Source organism: Corvus brachyrhynchos, unplaced genomic scaffold (assembly GCF_000691975.1).
Source record: "Corvus brachyrhynchos isolate BGI_N302 unplaced genomic scaffold, ASM69197v1 scaffold80, whole genome shotgun sequence".
In the NCBI taxonomy this organism is placed as follows: Eukaryota; Metazoa; Chordata; class Aves; order Passeriformes; family Corvidae; genus Corvus; species Corvus brachyrhynchos.
In genome coordinates, this window is record NW_008236769.1 from 11633015 (window position 1) to 11644092 (window position 11078).

Sequence of the window (11078 nt, forward strand, 5' to 3'; positions counted from 1 at the left end):
CCAAAAACATGTCTAGAAATCCCCAGGGTCCCACTGGAGAGCAGTGCTAGAGCCAGGTTCCTCCCCACTGAGCTGAGCAAGTTCCTCTCTGCAGCAATCAGCACAATATTTTCTTTTCCCAGAATCATGGATTGCTCCACCAGACAAAAGATTTTGCTCCTGCTGGGTCCTTCCTCAAAGATGGGGCTCTCTCTACCATCCACTGCTGTTCTCTTTCAGCAAAAACACGTGACTGTGCTGTGAGCCCACCCCACATATTTGTAATGTCTATGACATCCCAGTGTGAAATCCCCATTTGGTTTCAGGTCTTCTCTTTGCCTGTTTTTTCCAACCACTTCAGCATTTTTGAGCTTCTGAAAGTTTAGGAGTTTCTACTTTTTTGCATAATTAGGAAATTGAAAGCTGTGGTTTATCTACTTGTTTCCTGTGAAACACAAAGGGCTGAGAGATTGGGGGAGTGTGTGGGTTGGGGTGGGGATTGTAGATAAGGCTCCTAGAGAGTACAAGGGTGAGTGTGCTGTATGAGGAGAGATTTTCTGTTGGGTCCACTGGCATAAAGTGAGGACTGCAGCCACATTTGTCTGTGGATGTGGACTTCTTGTCTGTGAAAATGACTTCTGGGAAGTACCCCTCCCTTCCAAGGCAATCCACTGCAGTTTGTTGTCACTGTAGCTCTCAGGCTGCAGTGCAATTGCCATGGACATCCTCCTTCCTTGCCAAGGGGCACTGCAGTGCTGGCCAAGCACCCTTTCCTCCTCACCAACATTAGTGACATTTTTTGCTGTGTAAATTCTTTCCCACTTTGCAACATTCACCACAGAAGGGTTTTGTTCACTAGGATGTGCTTTCAAAAGCTTGACAAGGAAGGGGCACAGTGTGTGAGGGATGGTCTGTCCATGAAGGTACGGGCAGCACTGATGGGGAGTTTGGTGCTCCCCATCCAAGCTGCGCTTTCCCATCCAGCCTCAGCCCTGATGTGGGCTGGGACTGCTGGGCTGGGGGAGTAGCTCAGGGAGAGCAGGAGGAAGGCATGTTGTGATTCAGCAGTGCTCATTTTCACAACCAGCTTTCCATCTTCCAGAACAAGGCAAAGTTCCCATATGAAAATGTTTTCAGTGAAATATGTCATAAAAAGCAATAATAGATATTGTAAGATATAAACAGTAGCTCTTTTCCTCTAGCAAAAAAAAAAAAAAAAAAGGCAATGACAGCCTTTGCATGTTGTGTAGCTGTTTACTAACATGTAGCATAACTCTAAGGATCAAAAGTGGGGGAAATAAGGTGGATTAAAGGAAATGTGTTGTTTCGGGTTTTTTTTTAACTGAAAGTGTTCTCCATAAAACTATTATGCTGAGAGGATGACTAATGTAACCAGTGTGTGTTTTGAAGCGTGTCATGAACACTTTTTATGCTTTCTGAACACACAAAGAGAAACCCCAGGAGAGAATTAATTTACAAATCTGATTAAGCATAGTGCCTAAGTGGCAAAAAGCATCATACAATAAATAGTAGACTCCACAGGTAAGCAAAGCTTTAAAAAATAAAACAAACATACTCTACAAAGAGCCCAGATGTGTGCATTTTGGATAGTTTAATGTGGTTGATTAGATGTCAAAGGTAGAAACAATGAAAACAGAGGTCAGACTGAGGTGATAGTACTGACCTCTTTTTCATTAAGCCATCATACTGCCTATCTAGTGTAAAGCATGTATCTGAATTTGGGAAACAAAGGCAAGGATGTAAACAGAAGAATGAGACCTAAGATTAGGATTTTCTGCCTGATGTCAAAAAAGACTTATAGTTACCTTTTGTGTGGTTGTGTCAGCCTTTGCTCATGCATAGCTATAGAGTGGCTTGTGTCAGTGTTTCAGAACTGAGCAGTACTATTGTTACCTCTCTTTAGGGACTTTCTGAGTTCACAGGAATTTGGATGTTAATTTCAATACCTTGTAGCTGTAGATCAGGGGCATCTGTAAACTTCAGACAGATGGCTATTAGAAGTTAAAGCTTTAAGTCTCACCAGTGCAATTCTGAATATTATACCTATCTTTCAATATAGAAGAATATACTACTAGTGATCTTCTCACCCCCTGGGATAACTGCCAATATACTTAACACTTTTAAACAACCCTCAGCATTTAATTCAAAAACAGAGAGGTGACAGAGTGACTTGGAATGAGTTAGACTTTCCCACGTGAGGGAGTGAGTGGTGAAATGCCCTGTCCCAATACTGCTGTGTCAGTTGTCTGGTACAGCTCCTACCTTCCACCATCCTTGGCACATCTTAAAGAGAGAAAAAAGTAAAAAGCCATCCTCATGTTACCCTGGTCTCAGTGAACAGCAGGATGAAAGTCCTGAACTGGATGCAAGATATCCAAGTTACTACAGATACCTCATTTCTCTAGTAATGAGATCTAGGGATTTTTCTGTGTTTCTATTTCCCTCTGCATAGGGAAGGTTTATTCATGACAACTTTCTCATACCTTTGTCTGTTTTCTCTGTGTTGACTGTAAGGTCTTCACATTAAGCAAAGCTCTCTCGCTGTGTGTAGATCATCTAGAGTAGTCTCCTGTAGATACCAAGAGACCAGCAACAATGAAGAAGAAGTGAAGAGCTGCCAGTGTCCTGAGAAGGTAGAAAAAGGAGAATCCATTAAGTAATGCCCTGAAACAACTTCTCTGTGGGCTGACATAAGACACACATTCACTTACACAATGCAGACACTGTCAGTGAAGCAGGAAGTTGTGTCCCTGGTATTGAGACTCTGTGCTGTAACTGCAGGGAGTCCAACACCTTGGACGGGGCTCAGGCAGAGAATCTGTGTCACACAAAAGGAGAGGAATGGAAACAGCGTGAAACCATCGGCAACAAAGGAAGGAGAACAAAAACAGGACAGAAGGGATCAGAGACAGAGCCAAGTATGAGGCAAAAAAACAGACCTGTGGAAAGCTGGAAAGAAAACAAATAAACCAAGTAAGTTGAATTCTACATCCTGCCCTCCAGTTTCTTCCATCTTACTAGTACCTTGTTACTGAAATTTTCTCCCAATGCTAAAATCAACACAAAGGATGTGTCACCTTACATGACACTTGAAGGGTAAACATCTACCTGAGGATGAATCATAGAATATCCTGAGTTAGAAGGGGCCCACAAGGATCATCCAAGTCCATCTCCTGGACCTGCACAGGACACCCCAAGAATCACACCATGGGCCTGAGAGCATTGTCCAAATGCTTGTTGAACTCTATCAGGCTTGGTGCTGTGACCACTTCCTGGGGAGCCTGTTCCAGTGCCCAACCTCCCTCTGGGGGAAGAACCTTTGTCTAATATCCAACCTAAACCTTCCCTGACACAACTTCAGGCCATTCCCTCGGGTCCTGTCACTGTCACCACAGAGAAGGGATCAGTGTCTGCCCCTCCTCCTCTCCTCATGAGGAAGTTATAACTACAACAAGGTCTCCCCTCCTCCAGGCTGAACAGACCAGGTGCCCTCAGCTGCTCCTCACACGGCTTCCCTCAAGGGCCTTCACCATCTTTGGTGCCCTCCCTTGGGCACTCTCTTGTAGCTTTATATCCTGCTTACATTGTGGCACCTAAAACTGGTCCCTGGACTTGAGGTGAAGATGCCCCAGTGCAGGGCAGAGCAGGACAATCCCTCCCTTGCCTGGCTGGCAATGCTGTGCCTCATGCTCTCCAGGACAGAGATGTCCCTCCTGGCTGCCAGGGCACTGCTGGCTCATATGAATGTTTGCCTTTTGCATATATCACATTTTGCAGACACAGTGCTGTATGGGTCCCATAAGGCTGGATCATACACTACATGCTACAGCATCTTAGATTTTGGTCCACAAACACACAGTGCAGTTTAAGTGGCTTCTTTCTTTGCATGCAAGGTTGCTTTCAGCAAGTTGTGCCTTTTGTGGAGGCCATTCCTTTTCCCCTCCATGAAGCCAAAGAAGTTTTTTGGGATTGCTGAGCAAAGATCTTCCCTTTCCTGAGACTCAGTGCCTCATGCAATGCCTCAAACCCAATGCTCAGCTTGAAGGTTTAGTTGGGAATTATTACAGGGAAGCTGCACATAGGATCAGTTGGCCAGACCTATGCAACCTTCCACCTGTGATTCCTGAAGCAAGTAATCTCTAGGTCGGTCCTATCCACACAGCTACAGCTGGAGTCTGACAACATTTAGATACTCATTACCATGATTGATTTCCCATTATCCAATTAATTGCAGATTTCACATTTTCACGTTTCCTGCTTTGCCATGTGTCAAAACCAGCAAATGGCCTGTCACCACAAAGTGATGGCAATGAATTTGTCTGTGTCCTGTACCTTGCATTCTTCCCCACATTGTGGCAAAACTCCAACCAGGCACTGGCAACCATGGCCCAGGAAGTCTCTGGGTGCTCCCCTGCCTGAGGCTGGAGCCAAGCTGGAGGTGCCAAAGGCTCCCCAGGTATCCGAGCCCCGTGTGTCCCTGTCCTCCCCAACAGAATATTTTGGTGATATTCGGCCTCCTTGTTGCAATTTAAATGCAGTGCTTCTTCCTCTCTTGGACGCTGAAAGCTGATAATTTCCTGCTTGCAGTAGCTTTTTTTTGTTGCATAAGGAAGGGAGCTTGTTACAGTCATTCCACTTGACTCTTCACTCGATTTCTGTAGTTATACCAATAAAAGAGAGGGAAATGGTCCTTGTTTTAGGTGGAATAGGAGACTGTAAAACAGCGTGAAATCAAGCCCATAATTTTTTATTCTAAACCATACGTTACAGACACAGTTCCTACAAAGTGCTCATCTAACATTCAGTTTCATTTCTCCATAGGAGTAATTAGCTGGCAATGAGAAAAATCATTTAATTAGGCCCACAACTGATTAGAGGCTGGTGCATAGCCTATTGAAATAAAGGAGAAGATACAAATTGATTTCAACATGTTTTGGGTCAGCCCCAATCTTCCAAAGCAAATAGAGAGATAAGACAGCATCTGCTGAGTATTCACCTGCCAAGTCTTTGTGCTGATCTCTAATTTTAGGTCCTGCAGGCAAGTGTCCAGGTTATTTACCACCTGGGCTGTTTTGATCTCCTCTCAAACGTGTGTATCGATGGACAAGCTCTCTTATGTCTACCATGACAATACTGGCCCAACTCTACCAGCAGCATGAGGCTCAGGATCAATATGGATTCCTCCATCATTCAGCTGAACAGCATTTTATTTGCCTAATTATTAATATCTATTAAGTGCCTAAACTGGAAAATCTTGACTAAGCAGTCTAAAATGCGTGAGTTGGACACGCTATAGAAATGCAGAGTATTATCATTACTGTACAATATGGGATGTGCCTGCAATCTTCCCATCACAGATTCACTTGGCTCCATCACAGCTGATACAAATGATAGAATCCTATGGCTGGCAGCAGATTTGCATCAGCCACATTAGGTATTATTTTTTCCCTACTGGGAACAGAACTCAACAATTTGCATACATAATTGCTGCAGGCCTATTAATACGTTACAGATATCTGTCCTCTGATAAAACCTGTTCTCCCATATAGGTATGCACGCACTTGGTTCCTGGAGAATGGGTTTATGGAAAGACATCACAGGCACAGATCTAATTTCCTTCTCATTTCATCAGCCGATTCACCCAGATTAAAACTCAGTACATTTTGCATGTCCAAGCACCCAGGTGAGAAATCTCCATGCTTAAATTTGTAAATCTAACTTTTTCTTTCTTGGTTCCTCCTCTGTAATGAATTTTGTATAAATTAATGGCTGCTAACTACTTTGTTGGTCTCCATAGGATGCATGAACTCATTCTTCTGTATCTGGATGGATTTTCACACCAATGACAAATACAAATTAATTGGAGCTTCTTCCTATAAACTCATAAGACATGACTGACCGATACACAGGACGCAGGTACTTTGGGTAAGAAAATGTTATTTTTTACATTCAGAGGATAGATGTAATTAAGATTGTGTTACCACTGCCTGATTTTATTATAAAGCTCACAGTTGCCTCTCTCCTTAAGTGGACATTCTGTTTGCTAAAGGTAAGCTGGTTTCAGCTCCATTTGGTAGCACATACGCACAACCTTGCTCTGTTTCTCTGTCTGTCCTGGACTGCAGCAGGGTGCTAAGCATCAAGGCAGCTTAGAAGATGATCACAGAGAGGTACAATATTCTTTTACTTCTATACGATGTGTTTGTGTCAAAGTTACCCAACAAGAAAGCCTGATTCTATCAGCTAAAGGAGAAATGTTTAATTTACCAGGTCATTCAAGCAGTGACCTCAGGCAGATGCCCATGCTCCTCAAAAGCACTCTAACAAAGTGGGTCTGAGCCATGATTTCTTCAAAGCCTCTTTGCACTGCACTAGTCTATATATTTTGTGGAAGCTTAATGCAATACAAGTGTACACAAGGCCCCTTGTGGAAGATTAATGCAATACAAGGCCTTTTTCCTACACCAAGGGAATGTAATAAGGCCATGACACGTCTGAGATTCAGACCTGAAATAACATAACAAATCCTTACTCTGCAGTGTATCATAATGCCAAACATGCCAGACTGGGCACTGGGATGCCCAGCCATCCTCCCAACCCTTCACCTGCCTTTGCTGAGTGGTACTGGTCAGCTGTTTTTCCCATGTCTCATTTCTTTTTTGTCTTTTAAAATGAAAGCAGTGATACCACTGCCTTCTGTAAAGCACTTTCAGTGTGGCAGTGTCAGTGGGGATTTTTGGGATGACGCTGTTTAAAATTGCCAGGCACGGTTTAGGCAGAGCAGGATGATGGAGTAAATCAGTGTCTCAAGCTTTTCAATCTATGCTTCACTTCAATCAGTTAAGAATAATTTCATGCCTGATCACAGCAATGGCTGCAGGGCCTGGCATCAGGGCACTGCACGTCTCGCTGGTCGGGGAGTGCTGGCGGAGAGGGGCATGTGAGGTCCCTGCAGCCAAACTCTCAAAGACACTAAGATACAAATGTTGTCTTTCATAATAACAGCAATTAACAAGAAAAGAACGTTACAAGGGACTGACGTTCAGTTTGAAGTACTTTTTCTTTTTAGATTTGGCTTTCAAGCATGCGTGTACCATAGCATTACATAAGCCTGTGCTAAATCCCAAACAAAATCAGGAAAAATTCAATTGCTTTGGGGAAGACAGTGATTCAAACACTGCTGCAAACAACTCGTCAAGGCCAGGCAGCAAGCTGGGCATAGAGAGCCCACTAAATGCATGGAAGCCACTCAGGTCCATAGGAATCCACAGTATCCATACTATTTGTTTTTGTGGTCCTTGGACCAAGCTCTTCTCCAAGTCAATGCTGGGGTGCAGCTCAAGGGGTTTAACGGGTCAAGGACCAACCCAGAAAGCTCCTGGGGTGAGATTGCGCAGACACGACTCCTCACAGGACATAGTCCCTCAGCACTGCAGCAGCAACTCATTAACCTCAACACCCCACATACCTTCATGTCATGTAACCACAGCTTTAAGGTCTGAAAGTCACTCTCTGATGGGCTGCTACCCATCTTCAGGCACTTTGAACTTAGAGAAACCACCCCAAACTAAAAGCAAACCACACATAAAATAAAGTGATGACTAAAAGCCACATGTGCACCAGTATCAGTCCAGATACAGGGCCAAGCAGATGCAGTGACACCTGCCATTTGAGATCAGGGGTGGAGAACTGCTTTACTTGGCAGAGTAAATAGAATCAGAGTGTCTCAAACTGGGCCTGGGCACTGACAAAATAGTTACTTTTGAAACCTCCTTCTGTTAAACTTTCAGGTGTTTTGATTTCTGCATCTAGGAAACCAAGTTCATGATCTGAATCACAGGTAAGATGAGAAATTAAATGGAATTAGAGATACTGAGTCAGGGAGGTGAAACTTGTCAGTGCCAGCCCTGAGTGAAGATCCCCTCCTATGTGGGCAGACGAGTTAGTCTTTGCTAACTACTTAAACCTTGCAACACCCAAGAAAACAGAGGGATGGAGTCCAAGGCACAATGAAGGGCTTATCTCTGGACATAGGGATATGGTGTAATACGGAATTTTAAAAAAGAAAGAAACATGCAGTAGATACAATGAGCCAAATCTGAAAAGCAGAGTAGGCCTAATTATTTCTTTAAGGCCATATGTGGGAAACAGTGAATGAAGTTGCTTGAATTATTGATCATCAGCTTCAGATCTCTGCCCTCACCACAGCTTGGGACACTCAGCAGTTCTGATGTCACTGATCTCACATGCCAAGTCATGCCACAGGATGGGTTTTGGAAAAGAAAGGCACTGTAACACTTAAAATTGCAAATACTACCATTCCAATCACCAAGTGCGGGCAGCAAAGAAACTGCAAACAGTTCATGTTTTAGGGTGTGGCTGCTGATGGCTCGCCTTCTACTTCTAAATATAAACTTTTTCAAACTTCACCATGAAGTGACAGCTACCCCTTATCACTGAAGGCCAGCTGTTTCTTTAGCACTCAGCTGTCCCTGCTGCTTGCTCATAGAAATGGAAGAAAGCTATTTAGAGACGCAAATCTGCAAAGCCTTCGAGCACACATCTATCTTAGAGCCCCTCCTTCACTTCTTAAAGCAGTTTGGTTGATCTTCTTTCACACCTGTTTTACACCTCTGCACCCACACTGACATCACCAAAACTAGCCCTGGTTCCCTGGCACAAATAAAACCAGATACAGAACGATTCCTTCTAGGTATTTTAAAAGCCTTTATGGTGCCTCCTGAGAAGGACTCATTTGAGTTCACCCCTAGGAGAAATAATATTGATAAAACTTCTCAGCGCTCTCTAGCATGCTGTTGCACAGTGTTGCTCCCTCAATGCAACTACGGGTAAAGTGTGCCAGTGGTTGTTAGGTATGAGCCAGCCCTGTCCTTCCCAAATGTGTGTGGATTTACCCTGGATTTCATCAGCAGGGGGTCTGTGAGTATGTGGGGTTCCATATATACTTACAGTTCCAGCAAACTAACACAGTTTATGACTCCTGAGGCCAAGAGCCACCACGATCAGAGATCAGCTGCCTTTTGTGACCACACTGGCTCTTACTTTGCACTGCACTTACTCTTGCACATAGTCCAGCCGGCTTCAGTGGTTCCTCACTACCCAAAGCAGCCCTTCCATGCAGGGAAGCGTAGAGGCACAAGGCCCTGGAAAGTGCCAATATCCATGTGAAATTGTCCTCCATCACCTTAAAACAACTGTCTTCAAAATACTTCTGTCCACATTTGAAAGCAGAGAGAGCAATGGTTTTTACCTCTGGGAGTGGTTAGAGGGGCTGAGCTTGGGCCCCAGGGAGTGCAGGGGTGGCTGAGGGTGGCTTTGGCTCAGCAGTCAGATCAGTCCAAGCTCCAAGGATTGTCTGGTGAAGGCAGTCCTCGGCAGGGTGCTCAGCTCAGGCTGTGTACTCTCCTAAAGGACTGTCTTGTGCAGTGTTTGTTCATACCCCTATGTTTCCAGAGTTTTTTCCAGGTAAAGTTGTGTGCTCACAGCGTGGTGGGGCAGAGCTTTCGGCATTCAGAGCCTCAGTAAATCCATGGGTGTGAATCCTGGGCTTTCACACAAACATTTACATACCTAGCACATTAATCTTCCTTTCTGGATGTATGACTGATTTCCACAGCACGTGTACAAAACAGTTGAAGATACCTTTAGACCTGTATACAAATAAATATAGGTGTTCCGAAGATCTGAGGTACTGCTGTGGATGCAGTAGAGAACGATGCCTTATCTGCGCATCTTTGCATCTTCCCCAAGTGCCCTATGCATGTGGTCAGACAAAGGGAACTTTTCTTTCCTGTGTGGACAAAGCAGACCTGGGCATATACAGTTTCATGTTGTTTCACAACAGAAGGCAATGTCAAATAGTGTCTAAACCTACTTCCAGTTAACAGCAAAACTGCCATAAGTTTCACTGGTTTTACAGTAAAAACTGTGCTGTCTCACCCACATGCAGCAGGATTTCAACAGTTCAAGCAGCAAGTGGAAAATGTTACAGCAATTTTTTTTTACCTTTGCAATCTATGCACCAAATTCCCTTCTGCCTTGTAATTCATAGAGTCAGACTTTTTCCAAACAAATACAGAATTCTCTTAAATTATAATCACAATGCTGCTTTCTTGACTGCCTTGTATTTTCTCTTATCCCTGGTGCCTGGACCAAATGGCAGTAAAATGTGATCTGTGTTTCAGCCATTTTCAAGAGCCACATTACACTTGTACATCTGGGGCAACAAGATACAGACTAATATAAGATCAGGTGTAATGTGTATGTGGTTTTACCACAATGCTGTAAAAACAGTAAAGCATAATCCTTGTTTTAATCTGAATTGCTGTTATCCTCTTAAAAGGAAACTCAGGCTGACATCTTTTGCCAAGGAATAAACACACAGGACAACATTCTGCATCCATCCTGTATGCTGGATAGCTCTTACCTAAACAGTTCAATTAAAACCAATGAGACCAATTGTGTGCCCAAGTGCAATCCTGCAGAAGGACTGATTACAGGCTTCAGCACTTTTGGCCTGAAGATGTACCAATGTGTGATCCCAGCACAGCTTAAAATATGCCTATTTTAAAACTCCACTTGCTCGTGTTAAAACCAACCAGTTTTAGGCAACAGCTGTGCAGCAGCTATCTGAGATAAGGATGCAGAGCTAGCAACACAAATAGGATGGTGTGGACAGGAAAGGTGCTGAGCTCTTCCTGCTCAGCCTGTGCGCCGGGAGCCAGGCTATTCCGGTACCCGGCTTCTGTGTATCCAGATGATGAAAGGCAGCTGAATATGCTGGCAAGGGCTGGAAGGCTGGCAGGCACTCTGGCTGCATTTCTGACAGCTTTCCACTGTTTCTCTTTTTCAGCAGGTTAGGCCATTGTGTAGAGTTTAGTAATTCCCTTACATCCCTGTGCGTGTTTTTACAGGGCTGCCGTCTTCCTCTCTCGCCTGAGCACCGCAAGGGGTCACGAATACACGTGCCAGGCACACTTTCACAGCCCCTCCGGCATCCCGTTTGTATCATCTTTTTCGCTCCCATTCATTCCTTGCCATACTTTCCCTTACGGGCC

At 44.2% G+C, this 11078-nt stretch overlaps 1 long non-coding RNA gene across 1 annotated transcript in view; it reads left to right on the plus strand.

Annotated features, from left to right (window-relative positions):
* The window catches only part of LOC108445077, a 14276-nt gene extending 3204 nt beyond the window's left edge, over positions 1 to 11072 (plus strand). Inside the window, exons 2-5 of the long non-coding RNA XR_001859823.1 lie at positions 2782 to 2973; positions 5550 to 5683; positions 5798 to 5925; positions 7791 to 11072. This is a non-coding gene — a long non-coding RNA (uncharacterized LOC108445077). The remainder of the gene's footprint in view (positions 1 to 2781; positions 2974 to 5549; positions 5684 to 5797; positions 5926 to 7790) is intronic.
* The last annotated feature ends 6 nt before the right edge of the window (positions 11073 to 11078 follow it).